At 47.8% G+C, this 25,939-nt stretch overlaps 1 protein-coding gene across 1 annotated transcript in view; it reads right to left on the bottom strand.

The window, feature by feature from the left end:
- The window catches only part of LOC138581824 (transmembrane protease serine 12-like), a 1,241,011-nt gene that overhangs the window by 1,045,984 nt on the left and 169,088 nt on the right, over window positions 1-25,939 (bottom strand). The gene's annotated exons all lie outside the window — the stretch shown is intronic.

The following is a 25,939-nucleotide window of genomic DNA, read 5'->3' as shown; positions in this document are numbered from 1 at the left end:
CGATCACCCTTCTTGTGGATGGGTATGATGATAGAGGTTTTCCATGAATGTGGGATATTACGAAAGAAGATAATCTTTTCCAAAAGTTTGCTCAAGATTTTAGCCCACATTGGGGGATTCGATTTAAACATGAAGTTACTAAGGCCATCAGGGCCTTTGGCTCTAGAAGAACTGATATGCTTAATATAACCCTCAAGAATAAGCAGGCAGCAATCAAGAGACCAACTCTGGGGGCTATCAGGTAGCTGGGCCTGATGCACAAAGGACGGATATGCATATAGATTGGTGTAGTGTTCGATCCACTGGGCCTCACAAACACTAAGAACCTGTAGGGCACTCTGGCTCTTGTGGGCACATTGATTAAAAATAGCCCAGGTTTCAGCTGTGTTTTTGTTCGCTATTAGTCTGAGCATGTGCTCATTATCCATTTGCAGGATGTGTGCTCGGTGTTGACGCATCCAATTGCGGTATCTGGATTTGGCTGCTCTCAATTGCTGAATGCAATTGGCCTGCTTTAATGTACTGATTACCCGTTTTTCACGATGGAATTCAGTCTTTCTAGAGGGTTGAAAGAGTGTTTGTGGGGTGTCTTTGTTTGATTGCTATGTTTCGCTAGGTGCCGGGATGTAATTAGAAGATTCGTATACTGTTTTGGATTATTGGAGTTATTATTCGAAAAACGCGTTTTAGCACTATTGACCACCAGCTCAGACAAATAGTAGGACTTGTGAGGAGCTACATAATTCCAATGTATTGTGAGAGCCAGCAAATTGTGATCACTATGCACTTCAGGGATAATTTGGTAAGATTTTATCTGCCCAGTTAGGTTGGTATGAGTGTACATATAATCTATTGTAGTGTGTACCGATCCTCTTTGCCACGTTGGCTGGGCTGGGATGTCACCCTCTATTGCACCATTGGTCATCTGGAAATTGCGTTCCATCATAAAGGAAGACCACCGCTTAACCTTATCAATGGTGGTTTTCCCCTTAGGATGGAGACAATCTAAATTGAGGTCGCCCACAAGGAGGGTGTCCGTAATGTCCGAAGAGAGAAGTACTAAATCCAGAAGACTAGTCAAACCCGCATAGAAAGCAAGATCAGTTAGCCCAAGAGGGTTACGATAGATGTTGATTAGTGCAATAGTATGCAGCGGGCATGTCATTTTTACGAGTTGAATAAAAACCGATACCGAGGCCCAAGCCTGGATAGCGAAGCCTCTAGACATATTTACTCCCACTAATAGGCCTGAAGACGGTCGGCCCTTTTGGCCAGGCATGGCAGGAAGTAAAACTATCTCATAGTTATTCCATGCTGGAGTTTGCAGTAGCCAGTTTTCTTGAAGTGCTATTATATCAAATACAGTCGGAAAACCAGCAATGGAAGTTTGCAAGTGTGCGTGGCCGCGGGTGTTCCAACTAGCAATAGTAATGAGGCATTCTTGCAGGATCCTTGATGGTTATGACATGTGAGACTGAACACCATAGATGTTATTTACAGGTGATTCACTCGAATTGGTGTGAGAAGCCATTTGTTTTACATCGGTTCCCACATTCATACGTACAGGATCTTGTGCTAATAAGAATCCCATGTTAAACAATTGCATTTTTGATTTCCACATAGTATTTAGGACAATTCCCGACGGTATCCACAATCGCACTACCGAACAAGTGTTCTCTGAGATAAATTCAATTTGTTCGATGTCACTTGAACAAATATCTTCGAGTTCCACTAGTTCGGAAAAAATATTTAGCACACTACGTCGATTGAGATCATAGGAGCCACAATTCCCTCCCCGACATTTTAAAATCAATGAATGACATTTCCGGGAGGCTAAAGCATGGGGATTGGTTATCAATGTCGAATCGTTTCGTGGCTGGGGATTAACAGGTTTAGGAACCTCGCTCAGTTGATGTCTAGGCATTTCCATGCACTGGGCTATAGCAACCTGAGGCAAACTGACAGATGACATAGAATGCTGAGGAATGCCAGCTATCGTTGGCAGGGAACTTGGGAGGAGCCATTGGTGCAAGTTGGGATTTATTTCACATGGCTTGTGGAAAGGCTTAAGGGGTGGAATAAAGGGCATAGGCTGGGTACAAGATGCTAAATATGCATCCACCGCTTCACGTATTTGAGTGATTGAGAGATCAGAAGCAGTTTTGATTCTTACGTTAGCAGCAGGGGTCGTGGTGTGACCGCACTCAACCTGGCCCATTGAGCTTTTGTCAGGGATGAGTTGCTTTCGAGCAGTTGCCAAATCTAGTTCACGGATTAGCGCATCCAATGGAGGGTAAATTGAAGCCGCGGAACTACTAGAAGCTGGCTGGGCCACAGGGGCAAAGGGCCTAGGAAGAGGCTCTAAAAAGCCCTGTCGCAACGAAGGAGCGGGCAGGTACTCCTTTAATGATAGCACTGGGTCAATTCCCAAAGGTGCTGGAAGAGCCTGCACAGGTAGGACAGTTTTCTCTGAGCTAACAGTGGATAGTAAAGCAGGGGAAGGTGTTGGCATCGGAAGTACAGGGATTGACAGAGGCACTGAACACTGGGCGGCTTGCACGGCGTCTGTCGGCACCAACACTGGTTTCAAAGTTTGAAAGAAGGTTTCCATTGTTTGTTTCGGAACCCTCAGTGTGAAGTGATTGGTGTTCTTCTTGGTTGTGGGGCGAGGCACCTTCATAGTCTTTTTTCTTTTTCTCATAACCGGCAAACAAGGTATGCTATTCCCTTCCTTGGGGAGATTCGTAAGAGTCATCAAAGCTGGAATAGAAAGGGGCCCAGAAGCACGTGGGGAAAGCGGGAGGCTCACCCATGACCTATTCGAAGGAGCAGGGACTATGGGAGCACTCACGCAATCCTCTGATGTGATAATGTCAGCAAATGCAGGAAGAATTGAAGTGGGCAAATGAATGGAAGGCGGAGGTCCGGGTGAGCCAATAGTAATGATTGAGACCTGTTAGGCAGAAACCTGTGCAGTTCCCTTAGGGACCACTGCAAAAGATGTAAGACTACAGGTGTTTGGCAGTAAACCCACTTGGTAGCAGTCTGTACCACACAGATTCACTTGGTAGCTGTGGCTGAGCAGTCAGACTTCCCTCAAGAAGAGTTAGGCAGTATATAGGGTATACACAATAGGTACAGAAATACAGTAGCACAAGCAAACACTGACCAGAGCTTGGGTGTAAAAGTATATCATTATTTATTTAACACACACTTAAAAACACACTAGCACTAAATTGGTAAGATAAGTTCAAAACACAATCACTATTATCATATGTACATCCCTGATTACTTGTTGGACAAGTCTTAGTTAACACCACTTATTTCCAGACAGAGGTGAGCGCTTAACGTTCGATGGCACTCCAACAAGTTAAATAAAAAGGGAGGGAAAAGCAGAATTATGGAAGCACACACACAAAACACTTTTTAAAGAACCACAGCAAGTTCGGAAGGCACAGTCTACTGGTGAGCAAGGAAGTTTAGGTGCCATGCCCACTTTCAAGGGAGCCAGGCGGAAGATGCCCAAGATCAGACAGTTACACAGAGTCTTCGAAGTTTGTGGAGGTAGTTCAAAAAAGGTTTAGCTCAGTTCAGTAAAGTTAGCTAAGGTGTCCCAGGCTAACCCAGGTTCGAGAGACGAGGATTTAATATACCCCATTCAATCGGTTGCAAGGGAAGCCAGGCAGAACACGGTACCTTAAATGGAGAGGATCCTCCAGCGGGGGCAGTCCTGGCAGCGGGTGCAAGTCGCAACGTCGTCCAGAGGAAGAGAAGATCTGGTCATGGTGGAAAGATGAAGGTCGTTGCACTGGCAGGGAAGAAACCAGCCGCGGAGTTCTCCGGTACAAAGGTACTACCCTTTCGGTTCGCGGTAGTGGTGAAAACGTGGTATCCCGGTTGCCGGGGTGCTTGGCACAGGCAAGGCGGCCACGAGATGCTCCAGGAGGTCGAAAAGAAGGTAGACTGGTTATCCCCATCAGTCGAAGGAAGAAGACTCTCCGGGCTGGAGATCTCCTCTGTCGTTGGAAAAAGTGGTGAGACGGTTCAGCAGGGCTCCACCGGTGGTGTCGTTGTTGCAGGTCGGCTCAGCTTCTCCCTCCTCGGATTCTTTAGGTCCAGTGGCGACGTCTGAAGTTCCAGTCCCCAAAGCCCTGCTTTTATGCAGCACACCCCCATTCACTCAGCCTAGCTGTCAATGAAACATGCTAAGTGGTGAGCCGGCTGGCTCACCACTTGGGCCAATCACACAAGAGTGCGACTTGAGTTACCAAGGTAACTCAGTCCAGGGTGCCACATCCCCTGTGGTACTCAGAGTGGCACCACTTTTGGAGGCTTCTGTGGAGAAGCCCGCCAAAAAGTGGAACAAAGGGCTCGACTTGGGTTGGAGTCACAGAAGAGGACACAAACGCCATTTTAGAATCGAGTTCTGGCAAAAAATACCAACCGGCGAATTAATATTAAATAAATAAACCGGCGGTATGTTCGAGGCTATAAGAATTAAATAATTAAAGTTGGTAGCCTCGAACAATGGGAAAATCCCATAGAGATATATTCGCGGTTGAATATAAAAAGTAGTATCCACTGCCACTAGCCAAAACTCGATCAGGGGGGACGGAGACGTGCCCCCTCGAACAACACTCCCCGGGGCAATCGAATTGCCCCGACCAGTACGTCCACAATATGATGGTTTGTACTAGTTTCTATTCATAATTTGGGACTAGCAAAGCCAATGGTGACTTTACATGCCCTGGGAGACAGTAGTCAGTCCCAGGGTATAGAGTCTATGTTGGGGGGTCGCTAAGACACCCCTGGGTTACGGCAGGGAGGGTGCTGTGTAACCCACATAAAAAAAAAACCCTATGGAGTAAAAGACCCCATAGCCCATAAAACACATGGAAAGTTAAAGGAACACCTCAAATCATGTCTAAGAGTGGGAGCAAAAGAATCTCACTCTTAGCAGGAGAGAATAAAATATACCTCAAATATCCAGCAAAGCTGCTGGGGGACTCACTAGGTTTGGGAAATTAGCCTTAAAGAGAATTCTCCCTAACAAGACCTCATCGCCAAAAGCATTATCAGCAGTCAGAGTACTCTGCAGATTCGATTTAGGATGGCTAACCAAGGTTTTTAATAAAGACAAAATTTCATGGGCTTGCACTGATTGTTCTGTTACTTTTGCATCTAGTCCTTCAAATAATTTGAACAGACTCTGCAGATTTAGCTGCATAGCAGCTAAGGTGATATCAAGCACTGGAGGGAGGGAAGCAGCCACCGCTAATACGGCTTCCAAAGTAGAGGGCAGGGGCACAGTCTGCACACTTTGGGCTCGGGGGATTGATTGCACGGGAGGGGCGACAGTAGAAGCCGCGACAGACATATCTAATGGACAGGGAGAGAGAGAGACAAGTAAGTTTGGAGATATGCGATCTTCCACCGAACTCCGAAAAGAACACTCTTGTTTGTCTGGAGCCTGCACTCTTCTAGGTGTGGGATAGACAAAGGAGATGGACGGGGGACAAGGAGAGGCCCCCGTGTCTGGAGTGCCTGAAATAAGATCTATTACACCATGTGGATCTGAGACCAAAGAGTTTTGAGGCTCACAGTGGCTAGCATGGATAGAGAGATCAGGATAAGAGCACAGTGAAGAAGTTAGGGGCCTCGCCAACTGTCGATGACCTTTCCTTTTAATGAGAAAGCGCAGCAACGGTGTACGTAACATAGTATTGTCTGATAAGGGGAGCGCCGCCACATTTGCATCAAACTTTGATCGAACCTGCGCTACCGATTCATAAGGAAAAGAGGTGCGTGCATCTACTAGAACTTCAGAGGTTGTCCCAGGCAAAGCTGGCACAGTTGTGCATTTGGCGCTAGCCAGTGTATTTACAGGAGAGAGAATGATGGTCTTGCGAGATAAGCACGAGAGGCGTGCAAATGGTATAGTCAGCCCCTTCTGTTGTAAAGTTAAAGGCATACCCGTTGTTAACAGATACGCCATAAGCGTACACTGGCACAAAAGAAAATGAGTACTTGGCCTGTGAAGAAAGTTATTATTAATTGCCCAACACAGTACAGTACACACTTATGCAACAAAACGGGCAAAGCAGGCAAGCGGGCTTCTTGGCGGGCTTCTTAGCGGACACAGAATAACACGCACTTTCCAAATCCCAAATCCCAAGTCCAATTAAGAAGAAAGAAACTTACAATAAATGAAAAAAAAATAATATAACAAGGGGCAGCAGCCAAACAGTACTTCAATAGTACTTGCGACAAGTGCACGCAATAATATTTGAATCACAATAATATATGATAAAAAAGTCCTACTACAAGATAGGGGGTAACACTACACACTGCACGCTGCCCAGCGAACAGCCAAACAGTCACTTAGGAATCACTTGTGACGCGCCCGCTGAAGCACGTTCACGAGGTAATTGTAGGCACGCTGGGAAAGTAGGTGGGTGCAGGAAGTGCAGGAGGTGCCAGTCACTCATAAGATCCAATAGAACGTCACACTGTCACTGTCGCAGTCGCTGGAGCGAAGACCAAAGACCATAGGAGCCGGCAGCACAACAGCCCACAACAGCCAACAGTCACTTAGGAATCACTTGCGAAGCGCGAACTGAAGCGCGTTCACGAGGTAATTGTAGGCATGCTGGGAAAGTAGGCGGGTGCAGGAAGTGCAGGAGGTGCCAGTCACTCATAAGATCCAATAGAACGGCACAGGGTCACGGTCGCAGTCACTGGAGCAAAGACGATTGGAGCCAGCAGCACAACAGCCCACAATAGCCAACAGTCACTTAGGAATCACTTGAATGTAGTCTTAGAGAGACTGCTGAAAGAAAGATGGGACAATTGACTATCACTAACCTGTTGTGGGGAGCTCGCAGGGAAGGGAGTCAGTGAGCGCACTCACTTGGGCCACAGTGTTGTTAATGTCCAAGCTTTAGGACACTGCCCCTTCAATCTCAGTTAGTGAAGTTAGAACTGTCTAAGTATATGTGTAATCTAACAACTTGTCATAATTTTAGGTACTTCGTCTGCTATGGATACCACTTAATTGGTTGGTGTCCTACATGTGTTTCCTTCTATAGAGAAACAAAGTGGTTATTAGGACTATTGATAGAGAAGGACAAATTACTTACCCCTGGTAATGTTCTTTCGACTGGATATTCCTGCCACATATTCCTCATCTTTGATATATTTGTGAGTCTGCTTGCAGCTTTTGAAATATTTTTCATTCTATCGGGCGCCATGAGTCGTGGCCCTCAACGGCCTCCATCTTGTCCTCAGCCGTAACGTTGATGCTAGTACAAGTAACTCATGTGGTTCCCCTTGCATTACTTCTAGTTTTTTTCTCCCTATGCTCAGTTGTTTTAAGGGTATGACCCGGACGTTGAAAGAGGAAGGTGTAAAAATACAGACATTCTCGGCAAGATAGAGGTGTATGACGGGAGGGTGATGAGAAATGCATGGGAGGAACATCCAGTCGAAAAAACATAAACCGGGTTAAGTAATTTGTTCTTTGAAAGGTTTGTGTCCTCCAAAATATTCCTCATCTTTGATATGACTCCCAAAGCAGAATGCAGAAGGAGAAGGGAACAGAGAATTTATTGAAGATTAATGCTGTGAAGTACAGCCTTGCAAAATCTTGACTCCTGACCAGACATTGAATCCAGGCAATAGTATATGCTGAAAGTGTGCGAAAAGGACAAAGTTGCTGCACTACAATTGTCTTGTACGGGCACACCTCTCTGAAGAGCCGAAGAAGTAGCCACACCTCGAGTGGAATGCGCTCTTAAACTATCGGTCAGCTCTTTGCCAGCCAATGTATAGCATTCCGAAATGCATAAAATTATCCAGTGAGAGATGGTTTGTTTGGTGACAGCTTGCCTCAATTTGTAACCTGAATGGCCCACAAAGAGGTGGTCACCTTGCCTGATTTTGAACATTCTAGAAATATAGAATCTCAATGCCCTCTTAGGATCTAAGTAATGTAATCTCTTCTTCTCCTTAGAGGGATGAGGAAGTGGATAAAAAGCAGCCAACAAAGTTTTTTGACCAAATGGAACTCAGATACCACCTTCAGTAAGAAAGAAAGATGGACCCTCAAAGCCACCTTATCCTTAAAAAAAGTAGTAACAGGTGGTTTAGAAGAAAGAGCTTGAAGCTCACAGACTGAAGTGTGAACATGCTGGGTTGACAAGAACCTAAGGGTTCAAAAGGTGCCCTCATTAGGTACCTCAACACCAAATTCAAGTCCCAAACTAGTACAATAAATGGAACCAGGGAAAATGTTTTGTTAGTCCCTTTAAGAACTGAATTACTATAGGGACTTTGAAATAGGAACCCTCATCCGCCGAACGCTTAAAAATGGAAAGTGCTGCCAAATAACCCTTTACTGCAGAAACCTGAAGCCCCTGATGGGCCAGATGTAGCAAAAATGATAATATATAAGAGGTTTTGCATGTAAAAGGATCAATACTGTTATATCTGCACCAGCTGCAAAATGTATTCCAACAGCAGCAGTACAGAGATTTTGTTGCTGGCCTTCTGACCAACACAATGCCTCCATTAAATCTTCTGGAAGGTCCCAATCTTTGTATCTTATCTCTCAGTACAAGGCGTGAAGGTTCAGAGTACTAATTTCTGGACGAAGGAGGAGACCCCCCTCTTGCGAGAGCAAGTACTCTCTTTGGGGAAGACGAATTGGAGGGCAGATGGTCATCTCTAGAAGTTCTGGGTACCACATTCTCCTGGCCCTATCCAGAGCAATCAGGATCATGCATTTCCCAAACCTTTTCAACCTCCTGATGACATGAGGAATGACGGGGACTGGTGGAACCACATACAGAAGTGGAAATTCCCAGTCCACTATGAACATGTCTCATAGAGCTTCTCTCTGAGGAAATTCCCTGGAGCAGAATAGTTTTAACTTTCTGTTGACAGTGGATGTGCACAGTTCCACCTGAGGGGCTCCCCAAAGGGTAAAGATCTCTAGAAGGACTTCCTGAGCCAACTCCCACTGTTGGGGGACAGTGCTCTGCCTGCTCAGAGTGTCCGCCGCAATGATTTCTTCTACGGCTAGATGAACCGTTAGCAGAGAGATTTCTTCTCAGTGCCTAAAATCAGAGCTGCACTGCTTTGCTGCGCAGAAGTAGTGACCTTACACCCCCTCTCTTGTTGAGGTAGCACATGACCTCTGTATTGGCCGTCATTATCAGGACAGTCTTCCCCTGCACAGAAGGCAGCAAAACCATCAGCACTAGTCTGATTGCTCTCAGCTCTAAAAGGTTGATGTGAAGTTTGGGCGACGACAGAGACCAACAACAGCTGATTGAAAGGTCATTCATGTGGGCCTAACCACCCTGAGAGGGAGGCATCTGTCACAACTCATCTCTGGCCATGGTTACCAAACAGGTTCTCCTTTCATCACATTCTCCCGACAGGCCCGCCAAAGTAGATCCTACCGACAGGCCCACTGAAGAGACCTCAGTCACAAACAGGCTTCTGGCACCAGGAAAATGCAGGATGCCATGAGGCCGTGCAACCTTAGAAAGTCGAAGGCTAGAAGATACCGGGCACTGTGAAACTTTTGGACCATCTTCAACTCTGGGAGCAAGGCTTCCCCCAGAGGACAAATCCAGGGCAGCTCCAATAAATGGAAGCTTTTGAGATGGTGTCAAGTGGGACTTCTGGAAATTCAGGGAAAAGTCCAGCCTGTGGAAGAAGTGGCAAGTATGACTGAGATGATCCAAAGCTCGGATCAGCCAAATATTCAGCTAGGGGTAGATGCAAATCCCATCCCTCCTTAGAATTGCTGCCACCACTGCTATGAGCTTGGTGAAGACCCTTGGGGCAGTGGTCAGCCCAAATGGCAGTACCCGAAACTGATAGTGAGAACCGCTAATTGTGAACCTCAGGTACTTTGTTTGTTTGTGATGAATAGGCACATGAAATTAAGCATCCTGAAGATACAATGACACGAACCAATACTGAAGTCGAAGGGCCTGAAGGATTTGCAAAGGAGTTACTATCCTGAAATTGTTCAAGCATCTCAAGTCCAAGATGGGTCGCAATGCTTCGTGGGGATTCGAAAATAGGAAGAGTACCAACCTTGATTCCTCTCCGCTACAGGTACAGACTCTATCACACCTTTCTCCAACAGGGTGAAGATCTCCTGTAGGAGGAGAGGATCTGGGTCTTTCAAGAGTTGGCCCCCTGGAGGACAATCTGGCGGTTTTCTTAAGAAAGGGAGGCAGCAGCCGTGAGCCACTCTTCTTAAGAAAGGGAGGCAGCAGCCGTGAGCCACTGTCTGCAGTGGCAAATCATCAGAGGTTATGCCCTGCCAACTCTCCAAATGCTGAGTCAGCCTGCCCCCATCACAGTCGGTTGAGTCACGGACTCAAACGGGTTTTGGGGTTGTTGCTGAAGCCGACGGCAAAGAAGCAGAGGCTTAGAGAAGAGTTTTCTCTCCTCGTCCTCGTGAGCCACAAGGAACTCTTCTTTGGCCCATGTGTGCAAACTGGCAAACTGACCTATCCCTCTAGCAATTGAGGAGTAGAAACGAAAAGGCTGAACCCGCCAGCTGTGGGAAGACCCTTGAGATTGTTCAGGCTGGCGCATCTCTGCTCCCAACGATTTAGCTGCTGCCTTGGACGCCTGTAATTTTTCTAGGCTTTGGAACCGAAAAGTTGGGAGCCAAAGTTGGATGTCGGGTGCAAAACGTGATTTCTTTAACCAAGTACTTGCCGTCATAGCCCTGCTTACCGAGTCAGAGTCTAGACCAGACTGGAGAGAATGGCACATGGCATCGTTGCCATCTTGCACCAGGCTAAGAAACCCCTTGTTAGGGAGAATTCTCTGTTTGGGCTGAATTTCCCTACCTAGTGAGTCCCCCAGCAGCTTTGCTGGATTTCTGGGGTTTCTTTTTTTCTCCTGCCAAGAGTGAGACTCTTTTACCCTCACTCTTGGACATGTTGAAGTGTGTTTTCTTGGTTAAACCTTGTGTTGAATGGGCTATGGGGTCTTCTACTCCATAGGGTCTCATGTATTTTTGTGATATGGGTTACACAACACCCTCTGTGCCGTGACCCAGGGGTGTCCTAGGGACTCCCCAACATAGACTCCATACCCTGGGACTGACTACTGTCTCCCAGGGCATGTAAAGTCACCAAAGACTTTGCTAGTCTTGAATCCTGAACAGAACCAGTACAAACCATCATATTGTGGACGTACTGGCTGGGGCAATTTGATTGCCCCAGGGTCTGTTAGTCGAGGGGGCACGTCTCCGTCCCCCCTGATCGAGTTTTGGCTGGTGGCAGTGGAAACTACTTTTTATATTCGACCGCGAATATTTCCCTATGGGATTTCCCATTGTTTTAGGCTAACACATTTAATTATTTATTTACGGTAGCCTTAAACATACCGCCGGTTTATATATTTATTATTATAACTCCGGTTGGGACTTTTTGCCAAAACTTGATTCTAAAATGGCGTTCGCCTCTGTAACTCTGACCCAAAGTGGAGCCCTTTGTTCCACTTTTGGCGGGCTTCTCCACAGAAGCCCTCCAAAGTGGTGCCACTCTGTCTGGGGTACTTAGGAGGGGTGGAGGGGGATTTAGGCACCCTGGACTGAGTTACCTTGGTAACTCAAGTCGCACTCCGTCCTGATTGGCCCAAGTGGTGAGCCACTTAGCATGTTTGAGTGACAGCTAGGCTGGGTGAATGGGGGTTTGCTGCATAAAAGCAGGGCTTTGGGGACTGGAACTTCAGAAGTCGCCACAGGACCAAGAATCCGACGAGGGAAGAGCTGAGCCGACCTGCTTCGACGACACCACCCGGTGGAGCCCTGCTGAACCGTCTCACCACTTTTCCCGACGACCGAGGAGAACTCTTAACGGAGTGGCTCCTTCCCTTGACTGGTGGGGACAACCAGTTTTCACCTTCTTTTCGCTTCTCGAGGTATCTCGTGGACGCCTTGCCCGTGCCAAGCACCCCGGCAACCGGAGTACCACACTTTTACCCCTAACCGCGAAAGTCAGTACAACCCTTTAACCGGAGGACTCCGCGGCTGGTTTCTTCCCGGGCAGTGCAACAACCTTCTTCTTCTGCTCTACAGCGAGAACTTCTTCTCCCCTGACCGACGTGGAGCCTTGCTGCCACTGCCTGGAACAACTGCCACCGCTGGAGGATCCTTTCCGCTTAAGGTACCGTGTTCCGCCTGGCTTCCCTTGCCACCGACTGTACGGGGTAGATTTAGCCCCCGGCTTTCGACCCTGGGAGTGCCTGGGACACCCTGGCTAAACTTTCTAAGCCACTCTAAACTCTTTCTAACTCTTTGCAAGACTTTGAATCCCTAATAACAGTGTGATCTTGGGCACATTTTCGCTCCGGCTACTCTAAGAGTGGGCCCTGCCTAGTGACTTTTGCTCACCTGTGACTTTGTGCTTCTTTGAGCCTATTGCAAGTGTTCTGGACCTTAGAGTGGTGTGTTTAACCCATTTCGGTTTCTTTTTATCCCTTTCTTGAACCTACTAGAGTGTCATCTAACGTTAAGCGCTCACCTCTGTTTTAATTATGTGGTGTTAACTTAGAGTTGTCTAGATAGGAGTAAGGGTTGGAACTGCTTTCATTATAACTGTGTTTGAAGTGTTTTTACTATATTTTGCTAGAGTGATTTCAACTTATGTGTGTTTAATAAATAAATAACTATATACTTTTGAAACTAAACTCTGGTCAGTGTTTGCTTGTGCTATTGTATTTGAGTACCTATTGTGTATACTTTACATACTGCCTAACTCTTCTTGAGGGAAGTCTGACTGCTCAGCCACAGCTACCAGGTAAATCTGGGTGGTGCGGACTGCTACCAAGTGGGTTTACTGCTATACCTGTAGTCTTAAATCTTTTGCAGTGTTCCCCAAGGGAACTGCACAGGTTTCTGCCTAACACCCCTCTCTCGCGCCTCCCCCTCGGGGATATGGTTTATGGCAAAAGCTATCACGACCCCTAAGGTGTGTGTGTACTTGGCCAGGGCACAAGTCACATTTATGGCCTTGAGGACCATGATACCTGAAGGAAATCACCTCTGACTTACGGCGTCAAACCTTTTATCATCTTTATCCAGTGGTATAGTAGGATAGGCTGCAGCCTTATGAGGTAGACGTGGCTGCTTGGACCACCAACCTCTCAGGAGTGGGGGTTTTCAATAGGAACTCTGGGTCTATTCTGGCAGGCCTGTATTTCCTGCCCAGATATTTGTTGACCGCTGGTGCGATATCGGTTTTCAACTAGTTTTCTAACACTCTGGTTCTTAATGCAGTATGAAATGGTAACACAAGCTCCCTTGGGGGTTCACTATCCAGGATGTCTGTAAGGTCATCCTTTTCCAGGCTTGGTACAGGTTTTCCCCATCCTAGATATTCTGGGCCCTTACCCATCACTGCTCTACATGAGGGGTCTGTATGACCTGAAGAGTCAGGAGGGGTGGAATCTGTCTCAGGTGAGGTGTCTAAGCTACTAGCATCCTTCAGAGTGTCCACAAGATTTTGCATCCTGCACTCCTTTGAGATTAACACATCAGGCACATTGGGAGTGCCATATAATAGGCAAAAAGGTACATCATCATCTGCTTCCTCCTCAAAAATTTACCCCATGGTCTTAAAGAACTCAGTCTTGGGTAAACGCTTATAAAACTTTGACGGGTTGATAGAATGCCTCGAAGTCTTCAAAGACGTTGATGGTGTTGTGAAGGCGTCAAAAGCGCTTAGGCTGTTGACAACTTTAACGGCTTCAACGGCAGCACTGACTTCGATTGGCCAGGTACCCGCTTCTTTACAGAAGTCAAGGAGGAAGATTTTGATTTCAATTTGGGGACAAAGACTCCTTTGATGGACGTCGAGGAGACTTACTGCCCAGGTTCTTAGGCACATGAGTAGTAGTCTCAGAAGATACCCTGCTGGTCTTACAAAGGGGTGATTGGAGACGCCTTTTGAAAAACTTCCAGCATTTAGAGACATCATTTCTCCCAGTCAGCAAAAGATGGCAACTTACGAGGAAAGTGTACCCATCTGTCAAGAGAGGAGCATGATGAAGACGACCACGGCTGATGTCATTGTTTCTTTGTCTTTTTGTGTGATGAGGGCAAATGACGAGATCCGGATCTCGAGTGCTTCGAATGTTTGGAGCCATTTTCTACAGGGGAAACTTCCCTGCACTCATCCGACTACCTCTTTTTGGAAGGGGTAGCAGAAAAGGATTTAGAAAGTGGCCTCCCTGTCACAATTTGCCCTTCCTCTCCCTCAAGACCTTCGCTGTCATTGACTGACAGCGACAGCAGTCATCGACTCTGTGGTCCACACCGAGACACCACAGGCAGACCCTATATGGGTCCGCAATGAACATTTCAGCACCGCAATCGGAGCACCGTTTGAAACCGGTCTTCGATGTAGACATTTTCGACAAACTTTGAAAATTGAAAATACGCAATGAGAATATCGCTGAGTTGATGAAGCATGCTGAGCGTGCAGAAAACGGAACCGAGGCAATGGGTGCAGTTTATACCAGTATCAACTTCACGGCCGAGGGCGGAGGACGTTGAGGGCCACTATTCACCGACACGCAGCACCTTATACTTTGAACAAAATTTCCAAAGGTGCAAGCAGACTTACGAATATATCAAAGATGAGGAATATGTGGGAGGACACGAACCATTCGAAATCCTGTTTTGTAACGGCCAAAACCAGAACTGCATTGCCTCCCTGCACAGTGGTAGTGACTCTATACCTCCTCTCTTGTTGAGGTAAGGCATGGCTGGCCACTGTGTTGGCCATCATTATTAGGGCGTTCTTCCCCTGTATAGATGGCAAAAAGGCAATTTTCACCAGTCTAATTGCCCTGAAGTGTGGATTCCATTGGGGACCAAAGACTGCCGATCATATAAGCTGCCCACCCTGTGAGGGAAGAATCTGTGACTACTGTTATCTCTGGCCAGGGTTGCCAAAAAGGTTCCGCTACCATCACATTCTCCTCAAAGGCCCACCAGAGGAGATCCTGTGTGACCTTGTTCAGGACTTGAAGAAGGTTTGTCATCCTGCCTGAAAATTGTAACCATTGGGATGTGAGGGCCCACTAGAGGGGCCTCATCCTGAGGCGGGCTTCTGGCACCAGAAAAATGTTGGATGCCATGAGGTCCAGCAGCCTCATCGGTAGATGTTGGTGTTCTGAAATCCTGGAAAACATCTGCAAGATATGTTGAGATCTCAACGTGGGAGGGGAATCTTTCCCAGAGGAAGAGCCCAGGACTGCTTCAATAAATTGCAGCTTTTGGGAATTGTCACCTAGTACTCCTTGAAGTTGAGCGAGAGGAACAATTTGTGGAGGGAGTGGCAAGTGCTGTTGAAATGTTGCAGAACCTGTTCAGAGAACGGGCTCTGATCAGCCAATCAACTAGGTAGGCAAATTTGTAAATCCCACCCGTCCTTAGATTTGCTGGCCCCACTGTCATCAACTTGGTGAAGACCCTTTTGGCAGAGGCTAACCCAAAAGGCAGTACTCAAAACTGATAGTGAGTACTGCCAACGGCGAACCTCAGGTACTTTCTGACTCCAAAGATACTACCTGTGCCTGGGATGAATAGGCACATGAAAGTAAGTATCCTAAAGATCAAGTGACACCAACCAATTCTGGACCTTCAAGTCCATCTGCCCTCGATTCCCTCTTGCCCAGAGACTGGACCTACTCTCACAAGAGGGAGTCCATCTTCACCAAGAAATCAGAACCATTAATGTTCACACATGGTTTCAGAGAGGTTAAAATACAAATATTGGGACCGCCTGGAAGACGTTATGGAGGTGTTGCTTTTATCTAAAAGACCAGGGAAGAAGCATGGCCTGAGCTCATGCGGTGAGGCAGCGACTGTGAAGAGCTCCCACCGAGAATCTTACTAGATCCTCATTGCGGCGACTAACGAGGCGCATTTGCACTTTCGCAGATACCTAGGGGAAACTAGCATCTACCTCCTCAACTCCTCAACTCTGCCCCTGCCGACAATCGGAGCAGTGCCCTGAGAGAAACTCGACTCGAAAGCTGACCCCCAGGGGATCCAAGAAGGCCGCCATACGAGCTCGGTGAAACTTTCTGAACGACCCTGCGGATGTGGCCAGACAGCTCGCATTGAGCTACCTTGCACCGGAATCCCCAACGTTCGACAGACTGCCTGGCGGGATCGGTTGCTGCTGCTATCGACACTTGATGCAGATTGCTAAACTTCGGAGGACGCACGAACTGGAAGTGAGCTTATGCCATTGCTCACGTGGATTCGTAGAGAGACCCCGCTAGTGGCCGTCCCGCCGCAGCACCACTGGCTTGTGTAAGGAACTCATGGTGGCAACAGTAAAGACAGACACAAGTGATCACAGTTCAAGGGTGTTTATTTATCTGCATCAAAGGGTAAGAAAAACACCTAACCTAACCCTAAAGCTAAGATGGGAGCAAGCTACAACCATCAAATAATGATAAGGCAGTCCTAGTGGTGTCTTGTCAAATAAAAAGCGCCTATACTAAAAAACCGTTTGCCAATCCTTACCGCTAAATTGCAAAAGAGTGTGGGATAATGTTCACCAGAAAAGAAAGAAGTGTTCACAAAATGATAAGTCAGGATGATGAAATGGCTAGAGTCGCAAAACAACAAACAAAAGTTCCTTCGGTGATCTTGTACATTGGGCGATTACTCTTTGCGCCCCTCTGATCTACCTCCGGCGGACTCGGATCCTTCTTGCAACATGAGCCTCTCTCTGTCAGGTTCACTACTGTCACAAGTGTAGGCGGAGAGCACAGGCAGAGGCTATCTCTCACTGTATGCAAGTAGATTAAGGGAGATTCCGGAGACAATGCTAGAACATAACAGATTAAAGGCACATACCAAGCTGTTAGTTGAAACAGGTATTCACAGGAACTGCAGGAGCAGGCTGTAAACAAAGAAACAGAGAAAAGGCAAAGACAAGCAAGTACACTGGGCAACTTGGATTGATCAGAAATAAGGGTGTACTGGGATATGATAAGGGGTCTCCAGGGATTAAGGAAAGCCCTTGGGATAGGCACCAGCAGATTACTCTTAACAACAGTCATACAGCAACGTCATGACTTAGGCGTGCCGAGGAAACTGTTGTACTCAGTGCAAGGGTAAACTGAAAGACCATATACTGAGGCAGGTACGACTTCCACGGACTAGGTGAAGGCAACAGAAGTCTTCCCTTATCTGATCTGAACGGAGACCAACCCAGGGTCACACTGTAAAACGGATTCAAGTGGAGACACCACAATGGACCAAGATGTATATAAGTAGAAGGCAGCGTTGAAAGAAATAACCAGGTACAGGACAGGATAGGATAGGATAGGATAGGATAGGATATCAGAAGTTAGAACAGACAGGTTGCAAGGCAAGGAGCCCAGAGGAACAGGGCAGAAGGAATAGGAGTGTGGCAAAGCTGCCAGGCAGGGAAGTCCAGAGGAGAAGGGCAGAAGGCAGCGGAGTGCGGCAAAGCCGTCAGGCGGGAGCCCAGAGGAAGAGGGCGGAAAGTAGCGGAGTGTGGCAGAGCCGCCAGGTGGGAGCCCAGAGGAGCAGGACAGAAGGCAGAGTAGTGCAGCAAAGCCGCCAGGTGGGAGCCCAGAGGAGCAGGGCGGAAGGCAGTGGAGTACGGCAGAGCCATCAGGTGGCAGCCCAGAGGAGCAGGGCGGAAGGTAGTGGAGTGTGGCAGAGCCACCAGGTGGGAGCCCAGAGGAGCAGGGCACAAGGCAGTGGAGTGCGGCAAAGCCGCCAGGTGGGAGCCCAGAGGAGCAGGGCAGAAGGCTGCAGCAGACTGAAGAGGGAGCTGCAAGCATCAACAGCAACAGGAATCAAAAGGCCAAAAGAGGATTTCCAGGAAAGGTCAAAAACTGGTAACAGGAGCACCAGCACAAACTCCCAGTGGAAGCAGTCGACTGACAACTGCTCTGTTCAAAGTGACCTTATAAAGGCACTCCCAGCCAGCAGGCCAGCAGGCCAGCAAGGTGGAGCTGATTGCAGACTCTGGTAGCTGTGTTCAATTAAGCCCAACCCTAGCTTCAGTAGCCTGCAGCAGTAGCAGCTGTGGTTTCTAATAAAGTGCTCTCCAGCTCTCTGCAGCCTAGCCTGCAGTAGCTTAGAACAGGTGAATGCAATCAGGCCCTCTGAAGCTCTTAGTAGCTTGCTGCAAACAAATGTACTTAATATGCCTCCTCCAGCCCTCTGCCTTTTAGACAGCATACATGTCCCAGAATGCATCTGCTGGTTTAACCCAAAAGCCGGAATGGAACATGCAATTAGATTAGTCCAAACTGCAACGGTAAAACAAGGAAAGAAAGGCAGAGGCGCATGTAGCAGTGCTGGGTGGCAGGCGAGTAGGATCATGACAGTATGCCCCTCTCACAGGGCCCCTCCTGGTGCCCCTCCTGTGCCCCAAAAGAAGGCATAGTCCATTGTATCTTTCAAGCAGTAGAAAGAGTAAGGGTTGAAGCACTAAAGTCCAAATCAATGCCCAGGTAAAGGGTTTATATTCCTTCAGTGTAGTACTTCGATCAGAAAATGTAAATGGGTGATTGTTCTTCACAACCCTACCCAACGACTCGCAAGGTACATCAGTACATAAGGTGGGTGTGCAGGAAAACAGAATTGTAGACTGAAGCTCCTTCGAGGATACAGCAATAGAGGCTGGCACAGACACAGGAATTGCTGACTTCAGGTTGTTCTTTGGATGCAGCGGTTGTGAATGTGACTCGGAATGCAAAGAAAATGTTTTACCTTCAGATGGCTGTGGCATAACTGCATTATCTTGGTGTCTTTCAGAAAGGGTACATTTATTCTTTGTCACAAAGAGCTGGTATTTTGATGGCATTACTATTTCAATAGGTAGACTTTGGCATTGAGCCGTGGATACCACACTCATGTAATTGGTTACTGGTTCAGAGTATTCAAATACTTGGGAAGGAGATACTGCTGAGTGCAAGGCTAGCAGAGGTTTGATCAAATTCCTTTCACTGACAGGGAGTGCAGGTATCTCGTTCCACTGGTTTAAATGTTCAAGCAGCATAACACTAACAATGGTACTGATTATAAGGTCTTGAAACACCAAATCCATTACTGAATCTTCCTTTTCACTGAAGGATATGCTTTTGCATTCAAGGTAATCCTCATTCATTTCTTGTGGTTTAATTTCAGTTATGGGCATTTGGATTACTTCGGCTGTTGAAGTGGACACCGGGATAAGAATGGATGCACAGTCTTGTTTCAGGTCACAGGCATGAGAAAGTGTTGAAACACAGTCTTTGAAAAAGAGTGTTGTTGGACTGGCAATGTGTTCGGATACTGCAGTAATTGTGGGGTTGTAAACACTAGAAAAGTCATTTGCAATGCTGTCTGTGTGCAAGGCAGTGCTGGATACTGGCGTTGGAACCAGGGAAGGAGTTTGGGCCGAGGACAGCTTTGGAGTTAGACTATGGTTAGGCTCCTGAAAACGTCTTATATCGAGTCTGCAGAAGTGTCAGAAGAGATAGCAGAGGTAGACTCAGCCGGAGACAGAAAAGGCCTTTTCAAAGAGTCACCCAGTGAGGTACAGGAGGGCAGGTATTCACCTAATAGATCGTAGTTGGGGAAAGCCTGGCTGGCATCTTGAACAGAAGGAGAAGAGCACTCCAAGTTAACCTGCAACTGGTAAGCATATTCCTGCTTCAATCTTTCTATTTGCACCAACGTTCTTTCTTGTTACTTGCGCAACTCATTAGGAACCCAAATGTCATCAATAATTAGAGAGAGAATGTCTGGTTCAGAGTGACATGGGTTATCTGAAGAAGAAATGTATCCCTCTCTTACGTTTAGTATGTACAATATGGCATATACGTCATTTAAATCCATATATTGCCTCTTTAGAGCAAATAGCTGTTTCTGGATATTTTTCAAATCAAAGACGTCCTCGGTGGACTTAGCTGGTCTTTCTTTAACATACTGTTTATTGTTAGAAGGCTCAGGTTCTGCTGTTATCTTAGCATAAGACTCTGAGGTTTCAGAGTAGATCTGTGGAACAGAACCAAGTCTAGAGGCATGAGTGGCATTGTTGCGACTACAGGCTTTTTGTCAGGATAATGCATAGAATCCTCATAAAGCGTCTTGGAATCTTGCTTCATGATGTCAGCCCTAACACACTGAATAGTGACAGGGCAATACTTTACAGGTTCACTGGAACAGTACACAGTAGGAAGACTTTTCACAGAGGTATACATTGAAGCCTCCCAACCAGCCCTTGTCTTGGAGGGGCATGCCAAGGACTGAGTCAAATACTTATTTTCTTCCTGTAACTGTTCTGCGATCATCAAGTCAGGATTAGCAAAAAACACAGAGTCCCATCCCGGAGTACTTGGTTTGGCAGAAAAATGTGAAAAATATTTGCCACGGAGATACCCATTCTCTCTGAGGACGGTAGCTTCATTATGGGTAAAAGTCTCAAGTAACTGGGTGCTGGCGGTTTGCTTGGAGGATGTAGGGGTTCGCCAAGGGTTTTTGTTTTTCTTCAGAGGCATCTTGGATCGACCAAGCATTGGCCCAAGAATCAACATTTTCTTTTTGGTCAGTCAACCTGTCACAAGTCTAGGTGGAGAGTACAGGCAGAGGCTATCTCTCACTGTATGCAAGTAGATTAAGGGATTTTCCGGAGACAATGCTAGAACATAACAGATTAAAAAGGTACATACCAAGCTGTTAGGTGAAACAGGTATTCACAGGAACTGCAGGAGCAGGCTGTAAACAAAGAAACAGAGAAAAGGCAAAGACAAGCAAGTACACTGGGCAACTTGGATAGATCAGAAATAAGGGTGCACTGGAATATGATGAGGGGTCTCCAGGGATTAAGGAAAGCCCTTGGGATAGGTACCAACAGATTACTCTTAACAACATTCATACAGCAACGTCATGACTTAGGCGTGCCGAGGAAACTGTTGTACTGAGTGCAAGGGTAAACTGAAAGACCATATACTGAGGCAGGTACGACTTCCACGGACTAGGTGAAGGCAACAGAAGTCTTCCCTTATCTGATTTGAACGGAGACCAACCCAGGGTCACACAGTAAAACGGATTCAAGTGGAGACACCACAGTGGACCAAGATGTATACAAGTAGAAAGCAGCGTTGAAAGAAATAACCAGGTACAGGACAGGATAGGATATCAGAAGTTAAAACGGGCAGGTTGCAAAGCAAGGAGCCCAGAGGAACAGGGCAGAAGGAAGAGCAGTGTGGCAAGGCTGCCAGGCAGGGAAGCCCAGAGGAACAGGGCAGAAGGCAGCGGAGTGCAGCAAAGCCGTCATGCGGGAGCCCTGAGGAAGAGGGCGGAAAGTAGCGGAGTGCGGCAGAGCTGTCAGGCTGGAGCCCAGAGGAGCAGGGCGGAAGGCGGCGGAGAGTGGCAGAGCCGTCAGGTGGGTGCCCAGAGGAGCAAGGCAGAAGGCAGCAGAGTGCGGAAAAGACGCCCGGTGGGAGCCCAGAGGAGCAGGGTGGAAGGCAGCGGAGTGTGGCAGAGCCGTCGTGTGGGAGCCCAGAGGAGCAGGGCGGAAGGCAGCGGAGTGCGGCAAAGCCAACAGGTGGGAGCCCAGAGGAGCAGGGCAGAAGGCTGCAGCAGACTGGAGAGGGAGCTGCAAGCATCAACAGCAACAGGAATCAAAAGGCCAAAAGAGGATTTCCAGGAAAGGTCAAAAACTGGTAACAGGAGCACCAGCACAAACTCCCAGTGTAGTTCAAAGTGAGTTTATAAAGGCCCTCCCAGCCAGCAGGCCAGCAGGGTGGAGCCGATTGCAGACTCTGGCAGCTGTGTTCAATTAAGCCCAGCCCTGGCTTCAGTAGCCTGCAGCAGTGGTTTCTAATCAAGTGCTCTCCAGCTCCCTGCAGCCTAGCCTGCAGTAGCTTGGAACAGGTGAATGCAATCAGGCCATCTGCAGCTCTTAGTAGCTTGCTGCAAACAAATGTTTTTAATATGCCTCCTCCAGCCCTCTGCCTTTTAGACAGCACACATGTCCCAGAATGCATCTGCTGGTTTAACCCAAAAGCCGGAATGGAACATGCAATTAGATTAGTCCAAAACTACAGCGGTAAAATAAGGAAAGAAAGGCAGAGGCGCAAGTAGCAGTGCTGGGTGGCAGGCGAGTAGGATTGTGACAACTACAGCCTTTCACTCTTAATATCAACACAATGTTCTTGGGTGTATCATGCTTCATCCCAATTCGCAGGTATCCCTCAACCGGGTTCACGTTTGCCAATTTCACAGTTCACTTTGCTTTTTCATGATGCATGATTTACTTCTCTTAGTTTTTCCCTTGGCGTCCCCCATCGGTTTCACATAGCCATATTTAACACAGTTCATGAGTTTCAAAGTCAGTTCATGATTTGCTTCATCTCATCAGAAAGCGTGGTTTCCATTCCCCTAGCTTTCGGTCAGAGACTTTTGATTGTAGTAGGGATTTGACATGACCCTTTGACATGACCCGACACCTCACGCTGCCCTCTCTTTGGTCCTTTTGGAACTTGCAGTTTCAACACACAAAAAAGGGGACTAGCCAGAGTCCTTCAAATGAGCACTCCTGCAGCGCCTGATCACTCTGCAGCTGGTGCTGCTCTGGGCTTTCCCAAAAGTTCGAACACACACAAGTTCTTTGTTCACAAGTTCCTTGCATTCAAATAATGTTGCCGATTGCAACCTTGGGCTCAACACATTTCGGTTTGCTATCAGCTTTCTCCGATTCACTGGCTGTGCTGAACCCGATGGCTTGTCTTGCTTCAGGAGTCAAGGATGGTACCACGGTAGCCAGCGTACCGCCGTGCCCGTGTTATAAACCTGGGAGTCCCCGTGCACCATTGATACCTGTCACACCACACGCCAGCTGTACTTCCCAGTCTTGTGATTACCTTTTCGGAGGCTTCGCGGGACTGAGTTGAAAAGGGCAAGGGCAATTCCCTCCTCATCGTCCTTTAAGGTCTCGCTGCCTTTCTCCTCCGCGTGAACTGCCGGTCCAGCTTCCTCGTGCATTCGGTCTTGCTGGTCGTGTGCTCATGTGCTCCGCCTTTTATCCCTGTGGGGAAGGTAAAGGGCCGTCAGGTGTGTGTGGTTATTATCAATTGCCTGACTCTGCCTGAACCTGCACAGGTTAGGAAATCAGCTATGGTGTTAATCCAGTGTTTGTCACGGTGTAAGAAAGTGTTCGTGTGGGAAGGGGGGAGGGGTAGAGCTTCTAAATATCCTACAGGTAGGATGTAGAAAAGGTGTTACAAGGAAGGGGGTACTGCTTCTGAAACTTCGGTCTTCCAATTCCACTCCCCGAAGACCCCCCTATCCACGTGATCCTTCCCCACTGGACCACGGCCAGGAACTGGATCCAATAGCGATGGCCGTTTCCTGGCCACATGGATGACAGATCTCCGGGGACTAGCAGGTGAGACACCTTCAGTTTTCTCACACTTGGAGTGTGGGTCGCCGCACTGGACCCGCAACATACACGCTGGGGAAGATTGGTTGGGGACCTACTGTCAACAATAGCCCACTGTGTACCATCCCCCACAGGGACTGTGCCTACCCTGTTGTCCTGCTTACGGACACGCCTGGATGCCATTGACTGGGCTGAGGCTCAGAGGTACGGAGGGACTGTGCCTAGCTGTGACCTGATCCACCTACCTGCGCAGGGACACACAAAATACCATGGCTAAAAACACAGGATAATCGGCTATGTCGACTACCAAAAATAAAGGCAAGGCTACAATTACGGAATCATTTGCTGGCAAGGGCAAGCAATGTAATGCCTCCCAGGCAGAGTGCACGAATCAAACATTGGCGCATGCACCATCACAGGACCTGCACAAGGATCAAGTATTTGCGGCGATAGCCGCACTGAGATCCTCAATTGAGACCGGAATAGATTAAGTTAAAATTGAAATCCAGCTACTACAGCAGGATGTCAGAAACTTAGCTGAGAGGGTCACAACTGCGGAAGGGCTAAAAAATGAAACTGCAACCACTACGAAAGACTTCGAAGTGCGGGTCAAAGAGCTGGAAAGGCGAAATGCGACATCGGAACTGAGAGCAGAAGACACAGAAGGCAGATCATGCAGGAATAATGTACGTGTGCTAGGTCTGCCGGAGGGAACAGAGGGATCGGACCCAACATCCTACATTGAAAATCTGCTACTACAAGAGATTGGTCCTTGTAAACTATTGCAAGGATTTTCGGTTGCAAGAGCGCACCACTTGTACCGCTCACCTGGTATCCACGGTGACGTCACTCAGCCTGTTCTGACCTCTTACGACCTCAAACCCTTCCCTGGAGGCTATTCGACTGGAGACTGGACCTGAAACACAGGATTGGTAGAGTTTAACTCCCTATTGTCTCTGTGTGCTTGAACCCCTTCTTCCCGGGGGTCCAACCCTTCCCTTTGATCCACAGCTCACCTTCTTGGATAGTGTGCTCTCCGTCCTGCTTTCAGCGCAGGGGCGCGTTGATTGATGCAGGCTCGTTGCTGCCTAGTTACTTCACTGGCAAGAGTCCGAAAGGTAGGTATAATGAGTCTGTTGAACAGTTCTCCAACTTTGTTCCTTTCCTTCCTTAGATGATGCCCGGCGTCTGGGGTTGCCGGCGTGCTGCTGAGATGAGTAGCACTGAAGGCGAGTGAGAGCGCAATGCACGATGCACCCCTTTCGTATTTGCATTGAACTGAGTTATTTTTCTGTGTCTTTTAGGTGCTGCAACATTTTCAGCGTGGATGCCGGTTATGAAGCACAAATGCGGTGGGTAAGCGTGGTATGCGGCGCCTCTAGATGTTTCCACGCTAACCTGGAGTGTCTTTTCCCTCTTGAAGATGGATGAGAAGTTCTGGAGACAGAGTTCCCCCAGAGCGACTGGGATTCAGGTAAGCATTTGAAGCTCGTACAGTATTTAAAAATAAGCGAAGATTTGCAGAATGCTTACTAATGCCTTTTTTCTGTTCTTTTCCCTTTTCCTTAGGAAGCGGCGTGCCGGGATAGGAATGACACCGCCGAAGATGCCCGCAGAACAGAAGGAGCGATGAATGATGGGCAGAAGCGCCGCAAGGTAAGGCTGTTCCTAACAGTGTTCTTGTTCTTGTTCTTGCAGGAGCTGAGCGCAGAAGAAAGATGCAGGCCTACTGGAGACCGATCCGAACACGGTGAGTGTCACGCTGCAGAAAACGCAAAGCATGTTTCTCAGCCTGGGTGTGGCTTAAATAGTCTCTGGATATCCCAGGTGTCGCTGGGCTGAACCACACCCAAAAGACTAGACCGCACATGCAGTTCTGGGAACCGAAATATGTGGGGGCATCCATCTTGTTCCCATCAATGCACTACAAGTCCAATCCCCAATGTTATCCTATGGGAGTGAGTGAGTCTGGTGCCACAAGCGCCAAGTCGGACTCCAAGTGGGTCTTTGGAGGGATGGAGAGGCCCTTGAGGGCCATGTAGGTGATCGTGGCCTGGCTCCAGCCTGACATCTTGGAGGGCTGGGGACATGAGGGGCAGGAATCATGACAGCACTCCCCCCCAATGCCCCTCTCAAGGTGGCTCTTCTGTCTGGTCTTGGTTTGGTTGGGTAGTTTTGATGAAATCGTCTAAGCAAGCGAGGTGCATGGATGTACTCACAAGGCTCCCATGTCCTGTCTTGTGGACCATACCCCTTCCAGTCTACTAAGTAGTATAATTTGGATCTGACGTACTTTGAATCTAGGATGTCCTTGACTTCGAATTCTGGCTCCCCGGCGACTACTACTGGCTGCGATGGCGTTGCTACCCGGGTCCCAGGTTGAACAGGTTTAAGGAGAGACACGTGGAACACAGGATGAATCTGCATGTTTGACGGCAAAGCTAGTCTGACCACCACAGGATTTATCAGAG

This window comes from Ambystoma mexicanum, chromosome 3q, assembly GCF_040938575.1.
Source record: "Ambystoma mexicanum isolate Mex_15411 chromosome 3q, UKY_AmexF1_1, whole genome shotgun sequence".
NCBI classification, from domain to species: domain Eukaryota; kingdom Metazoa; phylum Chordata; class Amphibia; order Caudata; family Ambystomatidae; genus Ambystoma; species Ambystoma mexicanum.
Note: the sequence above shows the minus strand (reverse complement) of the source record. Positions and strands in the feature narration are given on the sequence as shown.